This window comes from Myotis davidii, unplaced genomic scaffold (assembly GCF_000327345.1).
Source record: "Myotis davidii unplaced genomic scaffold, ASM32734v1 scaffold223, whole genome shotgun sequence".
Lineage (NCBI taxonomy): Eukaryota > Metazoa > Chordata > Mammalia > Chiroptera > Vespertilionidae > Myotis > Myotis davidii.
Window position 1 is genome coordinate 3742048 of NW_006294609.1, and position 14672 is coordinate 3756719.

At 40.9% G+C, this 14672-nt stretch overlaps 1 protein-coding gene across 1 annotated transcript in view; it reads right to left on the reverse strand.

Moving 5' to 3' along the window:
* PPTC7 (PTC7 protein phosphatase homolog) overlaps positions 1-14464 on the reverse strand; it is a 42186-nt gene extending 27722 nt beyond the window's left edge. The window contains exon 1 of the mRNA XM_015567348.1: positions 14394-14464. The gene's annotated coding sequence lies outside the window, so the exon portion shown is untranslated. The remainder of the gene's footprint in view (positions 1-14393) is intronic.
* Between the last annotated feature and the right edge of the window lie 208 nt (positions 14465-14672).

Below are 14672 nucleotides of genomic sequence, written 5' to 3' on the forward strand. Positions count from 1 at the left end.
GAGTGCACTGACCACCAGGGGGCAGCTCCTGCATTGAGTGTCTGCCCCCCTGGTGGTCAGTGAGTGTCATAGCAACTGGTCATTCCGCCGTTCGGTCGATTTGCATATTAGCCTTTTATTATATAGGATGAGTTATGCCCATCTTTAAGTAGTCCAAATAACAGCATTTGGAGCAGTCTAGCCTGTAACAATCAGAAAAAAGTATTTGACCCGTATTTGTAGGCTACAAGCTTTACAAGCACTGGTTTGTGATCACAACCAAAAGATAATTCCCACTCACAGATAGTGTATAAAAGATGAGTTCTCCACTCATCTTTCCCAGTCACACATCCACCACCATTCAATATTCCATTAAACATTTAACAATAACATTTTCTTTTTTAAATTTTTTTATATATATATATATTTTCATTTCAAAGAGAAAGGGAGAGGGAGAGATAGAAACATCAATGATAAAAGAGAATCATTGGCTGCCTCCTGTACGCCCCACACTAGGGATTGAGCCTTGCAATCCACACATGTGCCCTGACCAGGAATCAAACCGTAATTGTCTGCCTGGTTCATAGGCCGATGCTCAACTACTGAGCCATGCCGGCTGGGCTTTTTAAATATATTTTTACTGATTTCAGAAAGGAAGGGTGATAGAGAGAGAGACAGAAACATCAGTGATGTGAGAGAATCATTGACTGGCTGCCTCCCACACAGTCCATACTGGGGATCAAGCTCGGGCATATGGCCTGACCGGGAATCAAATCCTGATGTCCTGGTTCATAGATCGACACTTACCACTAAGCCACTCTGGCTGGGCCAACAATAACATTTTCAAGCACTAGGGAACATATATTTGTATCCACAAAATACACAAGAAAAAAAAATCACCTGTACTTTAAATAAATGAATTAGTCTTCTTTCTCCAGAATCAACTCTGAAGTAATTTTATTTAACAAACTAGAGGCCCAGGGATTTGTGCACCGGTGGAGTCCCTTGGCCTGGCCTGCAGGGATTGAGCCAAAATCAACTCTCCAACATCCCCTGAGGGATCCTGGATTGTGAGAGGGCGGTTCTCGGATGACGCACCCCGGAACTGGGCTCCCTCCTCTCTGGTTCCGGGTACGTCACCTGAGAACCGCAGCTGCCAAGTCACCACAGCTCAGCAGCAGGACATCTGCCCCCTGGTGGTCACTGTGCATCATAGCTACCTGTCAGACAGTTGGATGGTCAGACAGTCGGACGGTAGGTTGCTTAGGCTTTTATACACACACACACACACACACACACACACACATACACTAGAGGCCCGGTGCACGAAATTCGTGCATGGGGGTGTGTGTGTCCCTCAGCCTGACCTGCACCCTCTTCAATCTGGGAGCCCTCAGGGGATGTCTTACTGACGGCTTAGGCCCACTCCTGTGGTTCTCTGCTCTCTGCAGGGCCTGCCTGCTCCACACCACAGTGACTGCCAAGCAAGCCGTGCTGGGCGCTGCCTGTGGGCCAAACTTGCCTGTTCCCCGGTCACCACAGCGACGGCCAAGCAGGCTGTGCTGGGAGCTGCCTCCTACCTGCTGTCAGTCTCCACAGAGGCGCTGAGGTTAATTTGCATACTGACTCTGATTGGCTGGTGAGTGTAGTGGAGGGACGGTTAATTTACATGTTTCTCTTTTATTATATAGGATAGATATCTCTTAAATGCCTACTGCCTACTATGTGCCATGGTTCAGATTTAGAAATTTCTCATTTTAAATGGGAAATCTTATAACAACTAGTAATATATAAACAGGTCTAACCATTTTCTTAGGTCACTATTAATCATAGCACCTCTATCATGACTTTTTTCTTTCTCCCTCTCCATATTGTAACCCCCTTCAGGACTGAGTTTCTTTCACACTGCTAACCATCTTTTCATCCTTGGGTGCTAACCTGGTAACTGGCACAACAGTTTTCGATTCTTACAGCACATTGAGATTACTTGTGGAACCCAAGCCCCACTTTCTGAGTCAGCATGCTCAGAGTGGGCCCAGGCCTTTTAGCAAAATATGAAAACCAAACTGCAGAGGAGATTCTAATGACTCACTGTGAGAACATTCAGGACTTAGTAAAGGCCAACTGGACACAAATGTCCTTCAAGCCAGGTGATTCTGTCTCTGAAAGCCTCTTGAACCAAAAATTCCCTGTTTTCTATTCCCAAACTTGATCCTTCTCTTGCATTTCCTAATCCAATTAATGGCAGTCTAACCCACATACACCTCAAGGCTAGAAACCTTAAGGAAGCTATCAAATTCAAAATCTCAAAGTCAACTTCAATTCCTCTTTCTCTTTCACCCTCTCTTGGTCCTGCTGATTCTATGTCTGCAGGCCAACTACTTTTCACTGCCCTAGTTAAAGACCTTTATAGCAAAGACTATTTCAGTAGCTTCCTGATTGGTCTCTTGCCTCCTGTTCTCCAATTACATTCTCTACCATTTCTTTATACAAGATTGCTATGTCCATGTTACTCTTCTAGTCAAATAACTTCCATGTATATAAACTTACTTTTATATATAAAAACATTCTTTAGAAGGTACACAAGAAACTGATAACACTGGCTCTTTTGGGATAAGAACTTTGCAGCTAGGAGGTCACAGTGACAGGAAAACTTCACTGTGCACCCTTTTTAATTTTGAATACCTTTGAATTCTGTACCATCTGAACCTGCTGACTTTTCAAAACAGCCAAACCAAACCCAAATCAACAAAAGCATAAATGTTTTTTAAAAAACATTTATAAAAGCTATAAATGTTTATAGCTTCCTACCAAAAAAGTAAAACGACACCCAACTCTTTAACATGACGATTGTGACCTTCAACAATTTGGTCAACCTATATTTTCTAACATCAATTCTCAACTGCCCTCCCATCCCCACCCCACCCAGTCCAAACTACTCTCTTGCTATAAACATCTACAGTTTGGGGAATCTTCTTCTGTGCTGTTGCTGATCCCTCAAACCAGACAGCCTTACCATTCTCCTCCTCAATTGCCTCAATTTACCCATCTCCTAAGGCCTGACTCCATGCTTTCACAAAAATCTAATGTGTGTGTATTCTTTTATACTATTCCTGTGTATATGTGCCTTTCCCACCAGCCTATGAAACTTCAGGGCTGAAATCTGTTTTGTTCTTGGTCTTCTCCACAGCACCTGTCAGAGACTAGCAGGAAACAACCAGTAAACAATGAATTCAGTTGACTGTACTGAAAAGTTAGAATACCAATACTCTGGTATACCAACTATTATGAAGAACTCCAAAAAGAGAATGAACTCATTATCTAATCCTGGAGTTCAACAAAGTATTGTGCTCTGGGTCAAAGCTGGCTACAAGACGTTCCTCTCACAGTCAAAAGAAGGCCTGATTGAAAGAACCTTGAATTGAATAACAGTCTGGAGATGACAGCACTACCTGCTTTCTTTGACACTTACTGGCTGTTGAAGACTGGCCAAAACACTTCTCTAAGCTTTAGTTTTCTCATCTGTGAAATAGGGGGCAGAAGGACAAATTCTCTCAAGAGTTCCTTTTTTTAACATCTAAGATTCTGGGATTCTAAGTCACACTCCAAGAACAGGGGGCCTGTTTAACCTCCTGATTTAGATGGAAAAGCTTTTCTCCTTTAAGTCTGTAACAAAAAGTCAGGCTAACCATTTTCTTCAATTTGAAATTTTGATAAAAGTTATAGATCAGTATTAATTGACTTCAGTAAATTCAAATTACCTGTAAATAAATTTGTATGTATAAAATGTATTCACAAAACAAACTAACCTTGTTATCCAAAGACCGCTGATTGATTTTTCAGTGAATTCAGAGTACATGACCATGAAAATCAATAAGATCAAAGCTGCTGCTAAAGAAACAAGAGAAGTGGATTTTTTCAAACAACACACACATAAGACATCCCTGTTTAGATTTTTCTTATCTCATAGAAACACTAATGACCATATTATAATTAGTGGTCAACCTCAGGACACGAACAGTTTTCTAGCTCTTATGCAAATAGCTCAAATCTATTTTCTTATTCAAACATTGATGTGAAAACAGCAGCACTTCTTGTTTGCTTCATTCAGCACACTAACCATTTGCATCTATCTCAAATGACAACACAAATTAATCCTTAATTAAAAAACTTGCTGGATGATGGCACCCTTGAAAGATCAAAATGTACAATCATAGTAGTACAAAAAGAAAAAATTTCCCTTTCTTTTCAAAATAGACTGTTAATGAGTAAAAAAAGAATCAGTGCACAAATGTGTTGGAATTGGTCTGAGTCAAAACAGTACTGGATCCTTCAACAGAAAGCATTCTTTGTAGTAAGTCACTTGTAGTCTCTGGCAAAGTTTTTGCAGTCATTTTGTAGTCCTTGGGATTCATACCAACAATTCAATCAATTCTGGAACTATTCACCAGCAACAAACTTATTTACCTCAAAAACAACTGATTAAGAACCTAGTAAATTATAAATTGTCAACTATGACAGACTCAAGATCAATAATAAGCTTATTGACGAGAGCAATTTCATAGTAATTAGAAAAGCATAAATTAGCATAATCTTTCTGGAGGGATCTATTCTAGTATTTATATCAGAGGCCTTGCAAATGTTCATAGCCATTGACACTCAGGAACGCCTCTTTGAGGAACTTATCCTAAGTAAATATTCAGATGCAGACATGTTTATTCTAGTGTTACTTGTGACAGAAAATTGGAAATAATCTAAATATCTAAAAATAGAGTACTGGTTAGATAAATTATGGATTATACTGCAGTGAAGTATGAAGCAGTTATGCTTATCAGTATGGAAATATGCTAAATTTACACAACATAAAATAACATCATAGAGAAGAACACATAATGTGTAATCTTCATTTAACAATGTGTATACATAAAATTGTATATACACAATGGCTGAGGAAACCACACCTATAGCTTGAGTTATGAGTTACAGATGTTTTATACTGTGCTTTCCTGAACATGTGTTACTTTTTTATACTTTTATATACACAAAGCAAAACCACTTATTTAAAAACACTAAACATGCAGGCAGGAAATTTAGGTTCAAGTCCAAGATATGATACTAGCTGTACTGACCTTATGGATGAGTTAACTTTATAGATGAGGGAACAAACAGATTGAATGGGAAGAATAGCAGTTATTTCATACTTAAAAGATTAAGTAAGTCCTAGCTCAGCGGTTCTCAACCTGTGGGTCGCGACCCCTTTGGCAGTCGAACGACCCTTTCACAGGGGTCGCCTAAGACCATCCTGCATATCAGATATTTACATTACGATTCATAACAGTAGCAACATTACAGTTATGAAGTAGCAACGAAAATAATTTTATGGTTGGGTCACAACATGAGGAACTGTATTTAAAGGGCCAGAAGGTTGAGAACTACTGGGCTGGGGCCTAATTTCTCGTGGCCTGCCTTCCCCACTTTGTGGCTTCTACTATTGCTCCGCAACTCCCACCTCAATCCATCCAAAATCCTGTTTGGGATCTTATTCTAAAACATTTAGTATCTTTTCTTTTTTAAATTTTTAAATGAAATTGCAAGAGCTATGCCACTTGACAACTTAAATGAGTGTGTGTTAACAGCCCCACATCCTCTGCAGTGGGTCAGCTTTTGCAAAAAGTCTTGATTTACGATGCAATTCTGTGAACTGTTTAGTAATAGAAAAAAACTGGATCTCGGGGAGATAGAAAACTATCAGATTTTTAAAATATTGAACAATTCCCAAACAAGATAGAGTACTTAGTTTTATTACTAACTACATGAAAAATAATCCAGGGCCCCAATTCTTGTGTGTGTGTGTGTGTGTGTGTGTGTGTGTGTGTGTCATCCTTGCGCAGGGGCCATGCTAATCTTCTCTGTATCGTTCCAATTTTAATATATGTGCTGCCGAAGCAAGCACCTCCAATTCTTAAAATAAGACTTTGAAAGGGAAAATCATAAGGCACACCATTTTTCAACTGGCTAGAATTTCTGGTTTGAAATGTCAAATTTATTTGAAAAGAAAATATTAACTTACTTTCCCAAAGCATTTTCCTGAAAATTCTGAATCTAAAGCCCCAGGTGAGGCCCCTCTAAAAAGCACGGGGACCTAAGTAAAATGAATTTGATATTTAGCTTGAATCTGACAAGCTTTTATTCAAAGGACACAGTTGTAGGTGAAATACTCTAACCTGATATAGTGCCTCTTGAGTCAAACAGGAGTACAAACTCCATTTGGATACTGTTGCAACCATTCAGGTTATGTATTGCCCAGTTTCAAAAAAGCAGTGCTAAAGTTCAGGGATCAACCTCCTCCCATCCATGTCCTCTCCCTGCCACCAAAACCAACCGTGGTCCCACCACCACTGATAACATCTGCTTCTTACCTTCTGCTACAACTTTTTTTTAAAATATATATTTTATTGATTTTTTACAGAGAGGAAGGGAGAGGGATAGAGAGTTAGAAACATCAATGAGAGAGAAACATCGATCAGCTGCACACTCCCTACTGGGGATGTGCCCACAACCAAGGTACATTGTCCTTGACTGGAATCGAACCTGGGACCCTTGAGTCCGCAGGCTGACGCTCTATCCACTGAGCCAAACCAGTTAGGGCCTGCTACAACTTTTAACCCTTTCACAAAAATATATTTTCTGAAAAGTATAAAAAGTCATGCTTTAAAAACTAACTTGCTCTACAAAAATGACTCATCTAGAATTCTTTAAGGATATTAACAAATTGAGAGAGAACCTGGAATTTAGGAAAATTTAAAACTAAATTTGAGAATCTCTAGATTAAAGATTATAAACAAAAACAAAATAATATTGAATGTAAACTGTAATTGAAAAAAATTTTTTAAAGAAAAGAACTTGCCATGGGGATAAATCTCATTCACAGCATGGTGTCTTAAAAAAAAAACACCACTGTGGTCCTAGCTAGGTGGCTGAGTTGGTTGGAACGTCGTCATACCCACCAAAAAGGTTGCAGTTTGATCCCTGGTCGGCTTCATATCTCTCTCTCTCCTCTCTCTAAAAACCAATAAAAACATATCCTTGTGCCCTAACTGGTTTGGCTCAGTGGATAGAGAGTCGGCCTGCAGACTGAAAGGTCCCAGGTTCGATTCCAGTCAAGGGCATGTACCTTGGTTGCGGGCACATCCCCAGTAAGAGGTGTGCAGGAGGCAGCTGATGGATGTTTCTGACTCTCTATCCCTCTCCCTTCCTCTTTGTAAAAAATAAATAAAATATATATTAAAAAACATTAATATAATTAGACTTCCCAAGGAAATAAATTTTCTGACATGGTTGAGAATTAATTAGCTTTCTACTTATTTTTTTTATGGCAATAAGATATATATACAAGGTTAAATGATAACAGCTAAAACATAACTCTCCCAGGGAATTCTTGCATTGTAAAAGGAGTAAAAATATCTCAAGGAGCCCATGAAATGACAGAGAATGGCAGATTAATTTGTATTTCGAGTTGGGATTAAGTAGTAAGAGAAGATAGGAAGTATACTGAATTGTATGTCACAGCATCAGAAAAAGTCAGTTACATACACTTTCTCCTCACTCTGATTTGACTTTTGCTTTTCTATAAATATGCACATATGGCGACTAAAAAGAAATAATAATTCACATTTAACGTGGAAGGCCAGCAGTGACTGAAAGGCAATGTGGTATGGTGATTTAGACATAGTCTCTAGACCCAGAGGCCTGAATTCCAATCTTAGTTTTGCTACTTCTGACATGAGTGACCTTAGGCACACTACGGAACCTTCCCATGCTCTTCAGCAAAATTGCTAAAATAGCCCTAACTGGTTTGGCTCAGTGGATAGAGAGTCGGCCTGCAGACTGAAAGGTCCCAGGTTCGATTCCAGTCAAGGGCATGTACCTTGGTTGCGGGCACATCCCCAGTAAGAGGTGTGCAGGAGGCAGCTGATGGATGTTTCTGACTCTCTATCCCTCTCCCTTCCTCTTTGTAAAAAATAAATAAAATATATATTAAAAAACAACAACATATCCTTGTATGAAGATTTAATAAAAAAAGAAAAAAGATTGTGAACAAAGGAAAAGTAGCTCTGACAGTATAACAAATGAGGAAATGACTTTAAAAATAATGTGCCTTATAAGAACCTATGAAAAAAGTACAATATAGCTACACAGCAAAATGAAAAAAATATTAGGGAGCAGGAGTTTTTAACAGCCCTAACCGGTTTGGCTCAGTGGATAGAGCGTCAGCCTGCAGACTCAAGGGTCCCAGGTTTGATTCCGGTCAAGGGCATGTACCTTGGTTGCGGGCACATCCCCAGTAGGGGGTGTGCAAGAGGCAGCTGATCGATGTTTCTCTCTCATTGATGTTTCTAACTCTCTATCCCTCTCCCTTCCCCTCTGTAAAAAAAAAAATCAATAAAATATATTTTTAAAAAAAGAAAAAGTAACAGCAACCCAGCCAGCATGGCTCAGTGGTTGAGCATCAACTTATGATTCCCTGTTAGGTTACATGCCCAAATTTGCCGGCTCCATCCCCATTGTGGGGTGTGCAGGAGGCAGCCGATCAGTGATTCTCTCTCATCATTGATGTTTATATCTCTCCCCCTCTCCCTTCTTCTCTGAAATCAATATATATATTTAAATGAAAGAAAAAATATAACAGCAGCATTGACTGGTTTTGCTCAGTGGTTAGAGTGTCAGCCCCCGGATTGAAGAGTCTCGGGTTCGATTCGCGGTCAAGGGCACCTACATCAGTTGCAGGCTCGATCCAAGGCTCCCAGGTCAAGTGTGTGTGGGAGACAACCAATCTATGTCTCTCTCTCATATTGATGTTTCTCCCCCCCCCCATTCTTTCTTAAAAAATCAATGGAAAAAAGATCTCGAGGTGAGGATTAACTAAAATAAAATAAAATACAATAAAAAACAGCAAAGTTCTTCTGTCCATCAACCCTGTAACCTTATTTATTATAGAATGACAGATCAGAAAAGTCAGGCAACAGTCAGTAACTTTTCCTTGATCAGTGGCTTTTTAAAACGCCGCTATCTCTATGAATCCTAAAAGGTTCTTTTACTAAGCTCATTACTCTCACATGTCCTTAACATTCCACAATTTTCTCCTGAATGTGAATAATCACATAGATTATTATGAAATCAGGTATATTTAAAGTACTGCTGATCTTGGAACTTACATATCTGATTGTTGCCATTAAAAAATGTTTCCCTTGTAGAAAATAATTATATTAGAACTATATAAAAATGCATTAAACACTATATTCCTCATAAAGTTAGAGTTACAATATGACCAGAATGATCCATTTGTAAGTATATACCCCAGAGAATGGAAAATATATATTCACACAAAAGCCTATACATGAATGTGTCATAGCAGCACTATTCACAACAGCCAAAAAGTGAAAATTACCCAATATCCATTAATAGATGAGTGAATAAAATGTGGTATATCCATACAATGGAATATTATTCAGCTATAAAAAGGAATGGAGTACTAATAAATACAATGTGGATGAACCTTGAAAATAGTATACCGAGTGAAAATGCCAGACACAAAGATCGAATATTATATAATTCCATATATATGAAGTCTCCAAAATAGGCAAATCTAGAGTCAGAATCTACTTTCTGTTGTCAGGAATTGAGGGAGTGACTCCTAATTGGTAGGGAGTTTCTTTTGGAGTGATGAATATGTTTTGAAACAAGTTAATGGTGGTGTCGTACAACCCTGTGAATATAAGAAATGCCACTGAATTTTTTACTTTGAAAGTTGAGTGATATGGCAGGTGAATTATTATCTCGATTTTTAAAAATTCAATCAGGATTCTGTCTACAGGCAACAGGTATATCAGGCTAAAATGTGATTTTCAAAAAATTATAAATATAAAAATAATAAGACTGGTTTCTTGATGCAGTTTGAAATCTAGCTGAGGGAAATTCCACAGAGGACTTTTTAAAAGGCTACAATTAGTGGCCATACACACTCTCCCAAGGTGACTACTTTGTTAAAAGGACAACTCACTTTCAGATATGGAGGTTCTACCAAATACATTAAAATTATCATGGACTGTTGGAAAACATCAAATTCTACCTCATCTATTCACTTCCTAAATAAAATTTTGATCTTGACATTGTTCATGTAATCCTTATACCTTCCAACAACTACTTTTTTTTAAAATATATTTTATTGATTTTTTATAGAGAGGAAGGGAGAGGAATAGAGAGTTAGAAACATCAATGAGAGAGAAACATCGATCAGCTGCCTCCTGTACACCCCCCACTGGGGATGTGCCCGCAACCAAGGTATATGCCCTTGACCGGAATCGAACCCGGGACCCTTGAGTCCTCAGGCCGACACTCTATCCATTGAGCCAAACCTGTTAGGGCTTCTACAACTACTTTTAAGACTAGTGAGCCCTGACCGGTTTGGCTCAGTGGATAGAGCGACGGCCTGCAGACTGAAGGGTCCTGGGTTCGATTCCAGTCAAGGGCATGTACCTTGGTTGCGGCACATTCCCAGTGGGGGCTGTGCAGGAGGCAGCTGGTCGATGTTTCTCTCTCATTGATGTTTCTAACTCTCTATCCCTCTCCCTTCCTCTCTGTAAAAAATCAATTAAAAAAAAATAGTTAAAGACTGGTGTTACTCACAAAAACACTTGGCCACAATCCAAATCAAGTCCAAAGGCTAAAATATGAAATTGCTGTCTTTCTTTCTTTTTTAGGTTTCAAGTTAAATCAAGCTTAAATCAACATCCCACACTTTTATAAGAATTACTTTACAGCCTTAGCTGGTTTGGCTCAATGGATAAAACATCGGCCTGCGGATTGAAGGGTTCCAGGTTCAATTCTGGTCAAGGGCACATGCCTGGATGCAGGCTCAATCCCCAGTAGGGGGCGTGCAAGAGGCAGCCGATCCATGACTCATTGATGTTTCTATCTCCCTCGCTTCCTCTCTGAAATCAATAAAAATGTATTTTTTAAAAAGAACTACTTTACAACTCAATATTCCAAGGTCAGAATTTACATGGCACAGACCATGCTGCCATTCTTTAAAAGAAGTGATTTCAGTAAACTGTGGTTTAGTATGCAGGAGCTTTTGTTGCATTTTAATTATGAGTCATAAAGTGAATAAAGAAGTTGTGAACACACACACATACCCTTAAGCAGAAAAAGCATTAGAAGGATAAACAATAGCTGAAGTCAGACTGGTTTTGAATTCATATATCTTGTCAAGAAAACTTAACCAGTGTTGTTACGGAAAGGGCTGGGACAGGGAGTTTTGGTGATTGCTAGCCCTAGTTCTGCCATTAACTAGCCGAGTAACCTCAGCAAAGTCATTTGATCCTCTGTAGGCCACCGTTTTTTTCATCAGTAAAATGAAAGAACTGGACTCCACAGTTACTAAGTCTTAAACTCTCATCAGGCTTTAATTCTATTCTTAAATAGCTTAGGGCTGTAGGAGGCCCAGTAATTACACACTAGGCAACTCCCGCAATTACACACTAGGCAGTTCTGATATTTTTGTGGACTTAGGCATCCATACTATATAGAGTAAGAGAACTACTAACTACAGGGAAGAAGGAAAAAGAAAAGTGCAAACAGCTCCTGCTGGTTCTGGTTTACTCCTGTTGGACCTAATAAAGAGAAAGCACCTTGGCCAACTTTCCATTGAATAGGAGTGGTTCCTATGTCTCACCACACCCATTATAGTTGGTTTTTCCTAAAAGAAATCCAGTGGGACTCTAAAAAATGCCGTAAAGCATCAAATACCTTTAGTCACTGCATGACTAATAGAACAGATCAATTCTAAATTAAAGAAATACAACAGCTTTCCCTTTCTATACAGAAAATAACAGTTTTCATTCCACAGTCAAGTAGCCCTAGATGACCAGTGAGTTCCACAGATACTTAGCAATAAACAGTGTCAATCCAAACAAAATGAATTATCTATAGAACTAGAAAGTTCAAAACACTGAGGTTCAACATAGCATGATCATTCAACATAACCTTTTGATACAATTCAGTTTAAAACTCCAACTTCCAGAGTGAAAAGCAGTATTGAAGACTCGCTGAGATTCATCACCTCTTTCACAGCAAGAGATAATCAGACCTGTGATGATAGAAGGCACCATCATAAGTACCGGTTTGTGTAAGTCAAAGATCAGATAAACGAGGCCAACAGAAGTTGTTTCAGGTGGCTTCCAAGATGACTTTCCAGAAGAGCTCCAAAACAACAGGACAGCCCTAGAGAACCTGTCTCCCCCTAATTTGCACAGAACACACACACACTTTTAAAATAGCTCTTTGTCAAATATAGTTGAAGAAGCCTGGCCACATTCCTTTCAGGAGGGATATAAAGCTGTGGTTTAAAATCTGGAACCCATGCTTGGACCACTAGATAGTACATGGATGGACTTCATGAAGTCAGTAAATTCCCTGAATGAGCCCTTGGGCAACTCAAAAATTCTCAGAGACTATACACAAGCGGAAGTTATGAACCACTGATTTAAAGCCAGATATAACACAGAAGAAATCTACTGGAGGTGTCCATATGAATTAGACAGGAAGTAATATCTGCTATTTGAGGTGCAAAATAACAAAGGGTGCCGTCATTTCAAAGCAAAACAAAATACGATCTGATGGTCAGAATTCCTTGAGGGTCAGAGAGTCCACTCCCTTCATCCTTTAGTCTAGATGAGGAAAATGAGCTGAGAGACTTTTGCCCCAAACCACAGAATCACAGGGCTAGTAAGTTGCAAAGTTGAGTACCAGGCTAGCTTTCTGCCAAGATGCTATGTTGATACTTTTTTCAGAATGGGTTTGAGCAAAATTTCACAAATCTTTCACAAAAGCCAGCACATAGCAAATCTATAAGGGGGAACTTTGGTGGCTCATTATCCCCTATCCTGTTGCACTATGACTGCAATTTCAAAAAGCAGCACAGGTCACCAGCTCATTGAGTAAAGCACTTCTACATGTAATGGAAAAGGACAACCACTGACAGCCTTTTAATAAAGACACTGAATCAAGGTCATATTGACGTCAGATTTGTAGCATTTCAATCTGCAAGCTCCTCAACCTTCTAAGGAGCCCGTCTTCCTCTTTTAAAAGTTAACATCTAGAGTGTTGCTTAAACATTAAATGACTTTTTCAACCCCGGTAATGGGGCCATTTATAAATTAAATTGAGAGCAACCTGTCCAGTTCCATGTTCACAAACAGTACATGTAGTAGAAGCAAAGATAATAGGCAGTTATTCTGAGATCAAATTAAAAAGTAATTATTGTCATAAAAAGTTACAGGACCATTTGTTCCAATGCCAAACTCTGCCTCAGCATATGAAGTTTAAGGTAATCAAAAACTCAATCTCACCTGAGAAGTGAAACCAAAGTGACATTTGAACCCAAGTTCAATGACAGCATGTCCTTCAATTTCAAAGTGGTTTATTAAAAGACATGTCATGGCATAGGATTCCATGGCATAAACAGGGTTCTTTAAAGACGTACATTATGGTAAAGTTGGTGATCTCTATTTAGCCCTTTCTGCAAGCTCTCGCCCTAGTCTTCCACCTCCAAAGGCGTAACAGGAATAGGCCTTGGGAAGCACCTGTGGCCTCAAAGGCTTTAACCAGTTCTCAAGGCTTTCTTGGCTGCCGTAGAAGGTCTGACCATTCTATTTTGGGGCAAGGAGACTCTTCCTCCACCCTCGGTGACCTCAAGTGGGCAAGGACAGTTTGGGGTAAGGCACTGTGAGTGTTTTTTCGCCAGGCCGGGGGGCCCCCACTGCGAGACTCGGGAAGACTCGGAAAAAGGATGGAGATCTGGTCGCAATCGAGGCGGCAAAAGAATGCGGCTGGGCTGCCGGGCTCACTACAGTCTGTCTGCTCGGGATCCAGCGGCCCCAGGCCGGGCCGTGGCGTCGGGATCACTCGAAGCAGCAGAGGTTCCCCGGGACACGCAGAGCGAGGGCGGAGGGAGGGCGGAGGGAGAGCACAGGAGCGAGGTTAGGAGCCTGCAGGTGTCTGCGGGGGGAGGGGACGAGGTCGTCCAGGGCTGACACAGCCAAGTGACTAAGCGTGCGGCTCTGAACTCGAACAAACCGGTCCCATTCTCAGGCTGCATGACCTTGAGTTCGTGGCTTGACCGCTCTGCGCCTCAGTTTCCTCGCCTCTAAAATGGGGGTTGGTCAAGCGGAAAACGCACCTCGGAGCGCTTGGCACGGCGCCTGGCACCTCGTAAGCGCTCCCGACATGAGAGCTACTACTGGCTCTCGGGCTCCGCTCGCTGCCCAGAGAAAAGAGGGAAGTCCCGAACAGGGGAGTCCCCAGAAGGCGGATTCCGGGCTGGGGCGGGGGGAGAGCCGCGCCGAGGGACTCACCAAGTACGTCCGCTGAACGGTGCCGGGCCACGAAGCACGCGTCGTCCCCGTAGCACGCACCCTTCTTGAGGAGGCCCAGCTACTACTGGCTCTCGGGCTCCGCTCGCTGCCCAGAGAAAAGAGGGAAGTCCCGAACAGGGGAGTCCCCAGAAGGCGGATTCCGGGCTGGGGCGGGGGGAGAGCCGCGCCGAGGGACTCACCAAGTACGTCCGCTGAACGGTGCCGGGCCACGAAGCACGCGTCGTCCCCGTAGCACGCACCCTTCTTGAGGAGGCCCCC